Source organism: Castor canadensis, chromosome 11 (genome assembly GCF_047511655.1).
Source record: "Castor canadensis chromosome 11, mCasCan1.hap1v2, whole genome shotgun sequence".
Taxonomy (NCBI): Eukaryota; Metazoa; Chordata; class Mammalia; order Rodentia; family Castoridae; genus Castor; species Castor canadensis.
The window spans coordinates 20,535,446-20,544,908 of NC_133396.1; the positions used below are offsets into that span (position 1 = coordinate 20,535,446).

Consider the following 9,463-nt stretch of genomic DNA (forward strand, 5'->3'; position numbering starts at 1 on the left):
AGGGAGGGAGGGCTGACAGCTAAGGATGCGGGAATGCCAGTGAGGTCGCTGTGGGTAAAGGGGAGGGCAGTGATGACACTGCCTTTCTTTTTTCTTTTTTTTTGGGGGGGTGGGTGGCACTGGGGTTTCAACTCAGGGCATCACGCTTGCTAAGCAGGCACTCTTACTGCTTGAGCCACTCCATCAACCCTCTTTTGTGATGGATTTTTTTCGAGATAGGGTCTCCTGTCCAGGGCTGGCTTCAGACAGTGGTCCTCCTGATCTCTGTCTCCCGAGTAGCTAGGATTGCAGGCGTGAGCCACCAGTGCCTAGCTGCCCTTCCTAGTCCCCTAATCTCTCTTCTTTTTCTTCTCTACTGCTTGAGTTGGGTGAACACCCTCCGCACTTGGCCACCCTGCCTCTGTTTCCCCACCTCCTCTTCCTCCCAATGTTCCTCACACACTGCCTTAACATTGGGACTGGGGATGGAGTGGCTCAGTGGTAGAATACTTGTCAGCATGCATGAAGCTCTGAGTTTCAACCCCAACACTACAAAAATTAAAATTAAAAATTCAAGTCTCATCATGTCATTCTTCTGCTTAAAAGCTCCAAAGGTTTTTCCTACACTTTGGGAAAATCTTTACCCTAGCATGGAAGATCTAGTCCTTACCCGCCTCCCCCAAATCCTTCTCCCCCTCCCAGCCACCCCTTACACCAGATCCCTCCCACAGATTAACTGAGATATAAATATTACTTGTCACCTAAAAATATTCCTGGTAACACTGATGACTGCCAGAAGTGGATACAAGAAAACTCCTTATTGACTAAAATGGATAAAAGAATTTAATCTGCACCCCACATCTTTTTTTTTTAAATCTTCTCAAATTGAATGGGGTTACCCAATCAGTCACACAATGGCAAAGCCTAGTGTCAAGAGCCTGCAGCTTCCAAATTGATGGATAAATCAAATCCTTAGCAGCTAAATGTATAAGGAATTGATGCTGATAAAAATAGTTTCAGTAAAATTAAATCGAAAAACAGGGAGATTTGTTTAACTGTACCATAAAGGGAAAAAAGAAAAGTCTGATCAAGGAATTAAGTGAATGGTGTTCAAAGTGGAAAACACCTTCCAAAACAGTCTTTGCTGTTGGAATGTTTTGGTTTTAAATATTTGCATTCAAAACATCCTGGGGGGTCAAAATGTCCAGGTCAAAATATTCAGTTCCCCTCCAATCTATTTTTGTATGACTCCCACCTTGCTTTGATATCCCAACCACACTGGGCTCTTTCTGTCCCTGGAGTACAGCAAGCTGGCCTCTCCCAGAGGTTCTCAAAGCCTGTTTTTTTCTGCCTCAAGCCTCTTTTCTGCCTCCCTCCTCCTTTTGGCTGATGTTGAAATATCACCTCCATGAGAGGCCTTCTTTCATCCCCCTCCCTAAGGTAGATTTTCATTTTCTGCTCCTCTTACTCTCTTATTGACACTATCTTGTTCTCCCTTGAATCCCCAGGGCAGGGTCTAGTGAGTGTTATTGGGGTATTCAGTAACACTTGTTGAATGAGTCAACAAATATTTGTTAAATGTATCAATGTTCCTGGGATGGGGGAGGTAGTGGGCTGGAGCTTCCCAGGCTCTGGGAAAGAAGAGGAACAGAATGGAGACATATCCCCTAGTGGTGACACCAAGTTCCAAGGAAGCCCATTTTAGCAGAAAAGAGGAAAACATTTTTTGCCCTGTGCCTATCTTACCAAGGGCCTGGCCCCTGTGCCAACTGACCAGCTGTCCCCCAGCTGGGCCACCCACAACCCCCCAGGCCTGGCTCTCACATTTGGCTGCTGGCCAGGCTATTTGGGGAAACTTCCTGATTCTCCCCCCCTCCCCAGCTTCTCCACCTCCACACCTTATCCTGCAGACCTGGAGTAGCTGTCCCTAGTCTCAACCTAGGGACAGTCACATTTTCAGTTAGTACTCAAATGGATAAAGCCACTCTGTAAGCCTCTCAGGTCCCTCTTCCCTCAGGAAGCTCCTAACTAGGACAGCAAGTCTCAAAATGAGGTCACAGAAATGTTACCTATCCCTGCACTCTCTTCCCAGCCAGAGACATGAGGACAAGGAGTCCTGATGGCAGTTCCGTGAGGAGGAAGGAAACATGGGTGAAGGTGAGATTCAGGAGGCAGACGTGGGTGGGACCTGTAGCTCTTTATGCCCAGGGAGAAGCTGTAGCCCCTTCCAGGGAGGAGCCTGGCTGTGGGGAGTGAGAAGATGTGGGTTCAAGGCTAGACTCTGACTCTAGCCACATCACTTTGCTCTCTGAGTTTTCATTGTTATCTGTAAAATGGACTTTTACTTCTGCAGGTGTTCACAGAATGGGGCAAAGCAATTCCATGTATGGTCAAATCCCATGCAAAATCAACGGCTGGAAAGACCCTGGGGGGGTTCTTAGGATGTGGATCTCAACCATTACAGTGCTTCAAGTCTTACTGGATTGGTGGCTCCAGCCTCAGCCAATGAGTAGGCACACAGGGGGGCAGATCTTCCACATTCTGAAGACCACGTGGAACATGTCCCTCTTTAGAAACCCCAAGGGGACCGGTTCCTTGCAATGTCTCCCTCCTTACATTTATTTCCTGTCCTGGGGTGGGACAGATGTAGGAATCGCCTGAGTTGAGATCAGGAGGGTAGGGAAGTGGGAGCCTGTGGATGCAGAAGAGGTACTGGGGGCCCAGGGAGAGGATGGTGAGTGGAGTGGTGGTGCGGAGGGCAGGCGTGGCCTCTTCCTGGGCATCTGGAGTGGGGACAAGGGGCTGTGGCATTGGTCCTCACTCCACCCAAGGAAACCTTAGTCAAATAAACAAACAGCCAACACAGCAAGTCCTGTGCAGAAGTCATGGCAGCCAGAGGGTGAGAGTGACAGAGTGGGAACGGGAGAGGCAGGGAGGCTGTTTAAACAGGCCCACAGCAGAGCAGGAACGGAAATGTTGGAACAGGGTGGGAGCACAGTGTGGTTTGAGCAGGAAGCTGGGCCTGGGGTGGGTGGGTTAAGCTTAGCTGCTTCGAGGAAAAAGAAAAGTGTCAATTCAGTTCCACTCTGGTCAATATTTCTTCCAAGGGAGACTCCGAGTACCAACTCCTTCCCTCAGCTCAGTGTCAATCAGGTTAAGGGACCTGACTGAGACAAGGGATTCTCTCCTATCAGTCTGCATTTACTTTTTTTTGTTTTTGCCAGTATTTGAGTGCTCTCAAGTACTTGAGTCAGGTGCTCTACCACTTGAGTCATTCCCTAGTTCCTTCTTCCATCACTCTGAACTCCCAGCTGTGCTCCCAGGCCCATGACCCTGGGCCTGTCACTGAAGAAAATGTCACTGTTGGGAGCCCAAGTCCCTGAGTTCTCAACAGAGAAGCTGGGAGCAAAGGAGGCCCTGATACATCCCTCCCACCTGCTGTCCTGAAGGGGGAGGTGAGCCACCCTCAAGAAGTGACAGCAATGCCCTGGGATGCTTCGCCACCTTCTATGACCCAGAGCCACTTGGCTGTCCTGTTCCTCTGGGACTCCTCAAGAGAGTGAAACAGAGCGAGAGAGACACAGAGCCAGGCTTAGAATTAGAAATGGAGGTAAAGGTGGGAACAGACACAGAAAGCCAGAACTAGAGAGACGGTCACACAGAAAGTGTGAGAGACAGAGATAATGACAGAGAGATAGACACAGAGAGACAGAGACAGTGAGAAAGTGTACATGTGAGAGTCAAACACACGTCCAAAGAAGAGGAAAAGAGAATGAGAGAATGACACACACAGGAAAAGAGACAAGGAGAGAAGAGTCAGAGACAGAATAGAAAAGGCACAGGAATGAGGACAGAGTCAGGGAGCTCACAGGGGGAGTGGGGACAGACACGCTCACAAACTGAGGTAAAAAGAGGCTCACAAGAACCACACAAGGACAGATGGACTGAGGGACTCAGGACCTGCAGACACTCCTGGGAGATGTGGAGGAGCTGAAGTGCCTGTAGTGTTTGGGAGGAGTCCCGGGAGGGTGGTGCCACTGCCTCCTGTCCCCAACACCAAGTCACTGCAGCTGCCTGGCCATGAGCCACTCTCAAGTAAGCCAACCCTTGGCCACTGGAGCGAATAGGTCACTCAAGGTGAATGAATAGTCACTGATAAGGGCAAGTGACACTGAGTGTGGGGAGAGCATGGGGTCTAATTACTATCTGTGGGTTGTCAAGATCAAGGTCATCCACATGGGAGATGGCACTAGGAGCAGTGCTTAGGAGACCTCTGTGAGTTAGCGGGCACATGGCCTGAGTGAAGTTGTGTGTACGCATGTAAGGGTATGTCTAGTTCCACCAGGCACCTCACAGTGCTAATGAGGCCAAGGTGGCAGGTTGGTCCCCAAACAGCCCAATCAGAATCAAGAGTAAGGAGAGGTGATCACAAAAGGGACAGTGTGCCTTTCTCTTCTGAACAGATGGTGTGCCCAGGTGCCACAGGGCACTCGACTCCAGTTGAGACCAATACGTGCCTTTCATTTCTACCAGGGATAACTCCTGCCACCTGGCCAGCTGGTCCCCAAACTTGTCCCTGTCCAAAGCCCAAGATCCAAATTCATGGAGGAACCCACATTATGGACACATGGCCCTGCCCTGGCTGTGGGTGCAGCTCCCCTGAGAAGACTGTGGGAAGGATGGTGGGGCCCAGTCCCATCTTCCTTGGTCTAGCTTCTAGCTCCCCCACCTCATTAAGCCCCTTCTTGCTCCTTGGGTGCAGTGAGCACCACACCCTCCTCACACTCCAGAGATGAGCAACCTCTCCTCATCACTTCCTGCTGAAGCATCATAGGACATTTTTTAAATTGTCCCAATTTTGGGGTAGAGAATGAGGTCAGGAAGCCCAAGGGGAGACCACTTGTTGGTGACAACTGATAATCATCTCACCTTGAAACTCCTTTCTGGTCTAGGCAAGTGTGTCCCAACTCCTGTTTTACATGGGGGCTACCATACTAGGGGACAGGGAGAATAGTGAGGGAATTAACAAATGATACTTGTGGTCACGAACCTAGCCAGGCCCACAAGCACATTTGCAGGGCCTGGGGCAAGAGGACTAACGGTGGCCTACCGACACATATCTAAGTATTTTAAAATTATAAATCAAGTTAACAAGCTTTTAAAATTTATATTTTGATCTTGACAAATGTACTTTTATCATGACCTGGAAGACCAAGTTCAAAATGCAGGTTTCTCTGCCTCCTGGGAGTTATGAACCAGAATGGCACTGTAGTGGAGAGAAACAGCTCACTCTCACCCTGGCCCTAGTCACTGCCACTGCTCCCACTCCAGCTGCCTTCTTACTGCCAGGTCCTTTCTGCACCTCAAGGGACTCCCGTGCATGTCCCATCCAGCCTCAAGTCCTAGTTCCATCCACACACCCAGCAAACAGCTGCCTTTAGCTGCTCCAAAGGCCTAAGGGTATCCTCTCTTGTGGCATAACCTGCCTTCAAGGAAGCATGGGCTGGGATCCAGCTGGTGAGCATCCCGGCAGGGCCCTCCGAGGTCACAGGTGTGGGGAGCATGGTCCTGATGCACAGGGTCATGGGTTTGTTCCTGCTCATTCTCCACTCAGGAGGTGGTGGCCAGAGTGGAGTCTTTGAAAGCACCCAGCTTAGGGCACTGACATGTCCTTTGTTACCCAGATTTAAGGGTGCTCCTGGACCCAGCCTTCTCTGACAGCCTCCAGAACTCAGGCCAGGGCCCGAAGCTGTCTTTCTATTGGAGGACAGCCTGGACAATCCCCAGGCTGGACTTTTAGTCACTTGTGTTATTTATCTTCCTGGAAAAACTTAGTGCAGCTTGATCCCAACTTGTGGACTTATGGAGGTAGAGAGGGCAGTGAGGCAGTGCCAATAGGGCATTTTTGTCAAGCTTGGTCTCCAAGCCAGAGCTTGTTTTATCTAGGCACAGCCCCAGTGGGCCCCTGCTGCCTACTGGTCTCTGTCCTGGCAGGGCACCTCTCCCCACCCTGGAGATAAAAGGGGGCACAAACAGGGTGACTAAGCTCAATAGGAGGAGTGAGGGGTCCTGGACAGTCAAGTCCAGAGATCCAGGGACCAGTAAGAGGCAAGGGCTGGTGAGGGTGGCGATGAAGGACATGGGCTCTCTGTGGCCAGGCTTTAAAAAAAAACCTTCCACCGCCACCCCACCCCATACAGACTGGCTTTGCTGTCCTACACATGCGGGGGACACTTATACTTGTTGAGCCCTTACCAGGCGCCAGGCACAGTGCTAAGCGCTGCTACACGTGTATTCTCGTTTATCCCTGAAGCCACCCTCTGAAGTACATTCTATTATTATTCCCATTTTACAAGTGAGGAAGCAAACTCAGAGGTTAAGTAACTTGCCAAGTAGGTAAATAAGATGATAGGACACAATCTAACCGACCTGAAAGCCCCATCCTTTCCACTACAGCGTACTGCCTTCCAGAAGCAAGAAGCTGTCACAGAAGCAGAGGGATAAAGGTCAGATATGAGAAAGAACTTCCTGACAATGATGGTTTGTGTGGGAGACCAAAGAATGGGGAATCTAGACAGACATAAAGCCCCAGTTGTTACCTGTGTTTGTCCAAAGGCTTGTGATGATCTGTGGAGGGTCCCAACTGGAGCTATATGGCAGCACCCCGACCTCCCTCTGTTCTGTAACTCAGGGTCTCTGCTTTACCCTAACTAATCACCAAGGCCCAAAGCTGCATCACCCTTGTGGCTCAGAGCTCTAAGCACTCCATCCAAGCTATCATCTCAGACCTCCTCCTCCAGGAAGCTTTCCTTGAAATTCTGAGAGGCAGGACCCTCTTCCAAAAGTCTGACTCTCAATCCTGAGTGTAAATGCACCCTAAAATTTACAATAAAGCCCACCCCTGTAATCATCTCCTCTGCCTGGCTCTGGGACACAGGTACAGAAAAGGCCTGCTCAGATTCCAGACTGTCAGGGTTTCCCAGGTCATCTGCTCCTCCTCCTCACCCACATACATGGGGACTGAGGTGTAAATAAATGATCCAGGTGTCCCGGGGCTCAGCGGAAAACCCAGGCGCCTGCTCAGCTATACGGTGGTTCTTACCTCATTGCCCACAGAACAGAAGCCGTTCGGGTCACTCCATCACTCCCTACCGCGGGGAAGACGCTGCCCTTGAAGGAGGCCCAGGGCACTCTGAGTCAGTGAGCTTCTTCACTCCGGAACCCCACAGTCACCTTCCCCCCTCCAGACACCGGCAGTGCCTGATGTCCTCTGTCTTTTCCCATTCCTCGGAGCCTGCCCCAGAATCAGGAAAAAGCAGCCGGAACCTTCTAACTTCCTCAGAGTTTACTCGCACCCAACAGATGCCCGGTGTCCGTGCATTGAGGCCAAACAGGGATGTCCCTCGGGGTCCCCTAGGTTTGAGACGAAGGCACGGGACAGGTGGAAGGGGCTGCCTTGTTCTCCCGTGTTGCCCTCGAGGTCCTGAGCACGGACCTGCCCGCGTCGCTGTCTTACCTGTCGGGCAGAGATGGAGCCCGCCGTGGCTGGCCACCTGCTCTCGCCTAGTTCGCAGCTCAGCCGCTCCGGGCTGGCGGGAGGGGCGGGGCCAGGCTTAGAGCGGGGCGGGAGGGGGAGGTCGGTCCAGCCCCTCCCGGAGCCCTAGCGGCCTGGGGTGGGCTGGCACTTTTCAAGTTGGGGAGTGGGAGGTAAGGCATCTGGCCGCTGGGGAGGGCCCCGGAGCTTCAGTTTTCTGAGTGCAGAATTAGGACACCTGGGTCCTGAGAACCTCGTGAAAGCCCCTCGTTCGGGCAAATTGTCCAGACGCCCTGGGCCCAGCGGCTCGATATGAAGACCCCCTCCCCCCCCCCCCCCCCGACACACACAAGCCTCAAGATCAGACATCTCTCTCTGCCTGACTTCCCCGCACCTGAGGCTCAAGGAGGCGCTCCCAGAGGTCAGGGCGGCTGGGATGGGGCACCTTCTCTAAAAGTAAGCTCCCCCATCCAGGGGGAGGCCAATGAGGGGGTCGTTAGGTGCCCCGATCATCTTTACCCTCAGTCCATCTCTCTTCCTGCAATACAACCCTCCTCCCCTTCGTCCTCAACACCAGCGCAGGTCCTTCAGCTGTCATTATTTAGCCCTGGAATGGCAGGCATCCTGACTCCGTGAGTTCAGCCACATTCAAGGCCATTGAGCTTAGCACCCCTGTGCCCCTGCCCTCCCTCCCTCTGGCCCCAGTCGCTAATTTTATTGACCTGTAAAAAGCACGTTGCTGGTAGGGGGCATAATAACTTAAGGCATAGTGGGGATGGGGCAGAAGGGGCCCAAGAGACAGAGATGGGACAGGAAGAAGAGACAAGGGACTCCTGGAGCCAGAGCCAAGGCAGGACCCCTGGAGAGGAAGAGAGACCCTGGGAAAAGTTTCACTCTCTAAGCAGGGAATGGATGCCAAAAAAGCTGAAGCTGGAATTTCAGCCCTCAATCAGAAAAAATACTGGAGGAGTGCATTATTTCCCATCTACCCTGAGGCAGGAGCAAGGATGAAGCCAGAGGGAAGGAGGTTAGATGGCAGAAAGGACTGTCATCCCGCTGTCACATCTCCGCCCTAGCCCCCTTCCTTCCTTTTGAAGGTGACTCCTGCCTGCTGGGCCTCTTACTACAGAAATAGCCCTTTCCCTGAAGAATCAACCTAGATCTTGCCTATTAAAATGAGAACAAAAAATTTAGGCCTTTGTAATTCTTTCTATTCTATGCCTTTCTGATCCCACCCCTCATATTCTGGATCTCGGTCTTTCCCTAGCCCAGGGGAGATGACCTAGAGGTTAAGGGAGGATAAGGAGCGGGACATTGGGGTTGGAAGCTGTTATGGGGTAGAGGGACCTCCCATTCTTGAAGAGCCTTAAATTTAGACTTTTTCCTCAAAGCTGGGATTGAACCTAAGGGCCTAGGTTGCTAGGCAAGAGCTCCAGCACAAAGTCACAGTCCCCACCCTTCAAATTTTGACCAATGAAGTCTTTCTGAATGAGGCTATAAGATACCCGCTAAAAAGGAGTGTTTTAAAATTAAAAACTACCCTGTCTAGCAAGTGTGAGGCCCTGAGTTCAAACCCCAGTACCACCAAAAATTAAAAATAACCACCAAGCACATCAGAGATAGGAGGAAGGGATTACAATGGTGAATGAGGACACTTTCCCTCCCTCCCCCCCACAAATGAGGATACTTTTGAAGGTGATGGCTGTGTTCAATACTGAGACAGGGTCTCAATTGTAGCCCAGGCTGGCCTTGTACACGATTCTCCTGCCTCTCCCTCCCCAGTGCTGGGATTTTAGGTACACATCGCAACCAGCTTGTGTCCAGTATCTTGATTGTAGAGGAGTATACGTGATACAAGTTATTGAATTGCACACTATAAATCTGTCCAGTGTATTTTCTATCAATTATGCCTCAACAAAGTTGGTGTTAAAATACGTGCTTTCTACCTCA

The 9,463-nt window shown here is 51.1% G+C and overlaps 1 protein-coding gene across 3 annotated transcripts in view; it reads right to left on the minus strand.

Moving 5' to 3' along the window:
* Window positions 1-7,776, minus strand: part of Znf385c (zinc finger protein 385C) — a 48,903-nt gene extending 41,127 nt beyond the window's left edge. For 2 of the 3 annotated variants that reach the window (XM_074045742.1, XM_074045739.1), the window contains exon 1: window positions 7,082-7,776. The gene's annotated coding sequence lies outside the window, so the exon portion shown is untranslated. The remainder of the gene's footprint in view (window positions 1-7,081) is intronic. The other variant, XM_074045741.1, reaches the window with a different exon arrangement.
* Window positions 7,777-9,463: the final 1,687 nt, after the last annotated feature.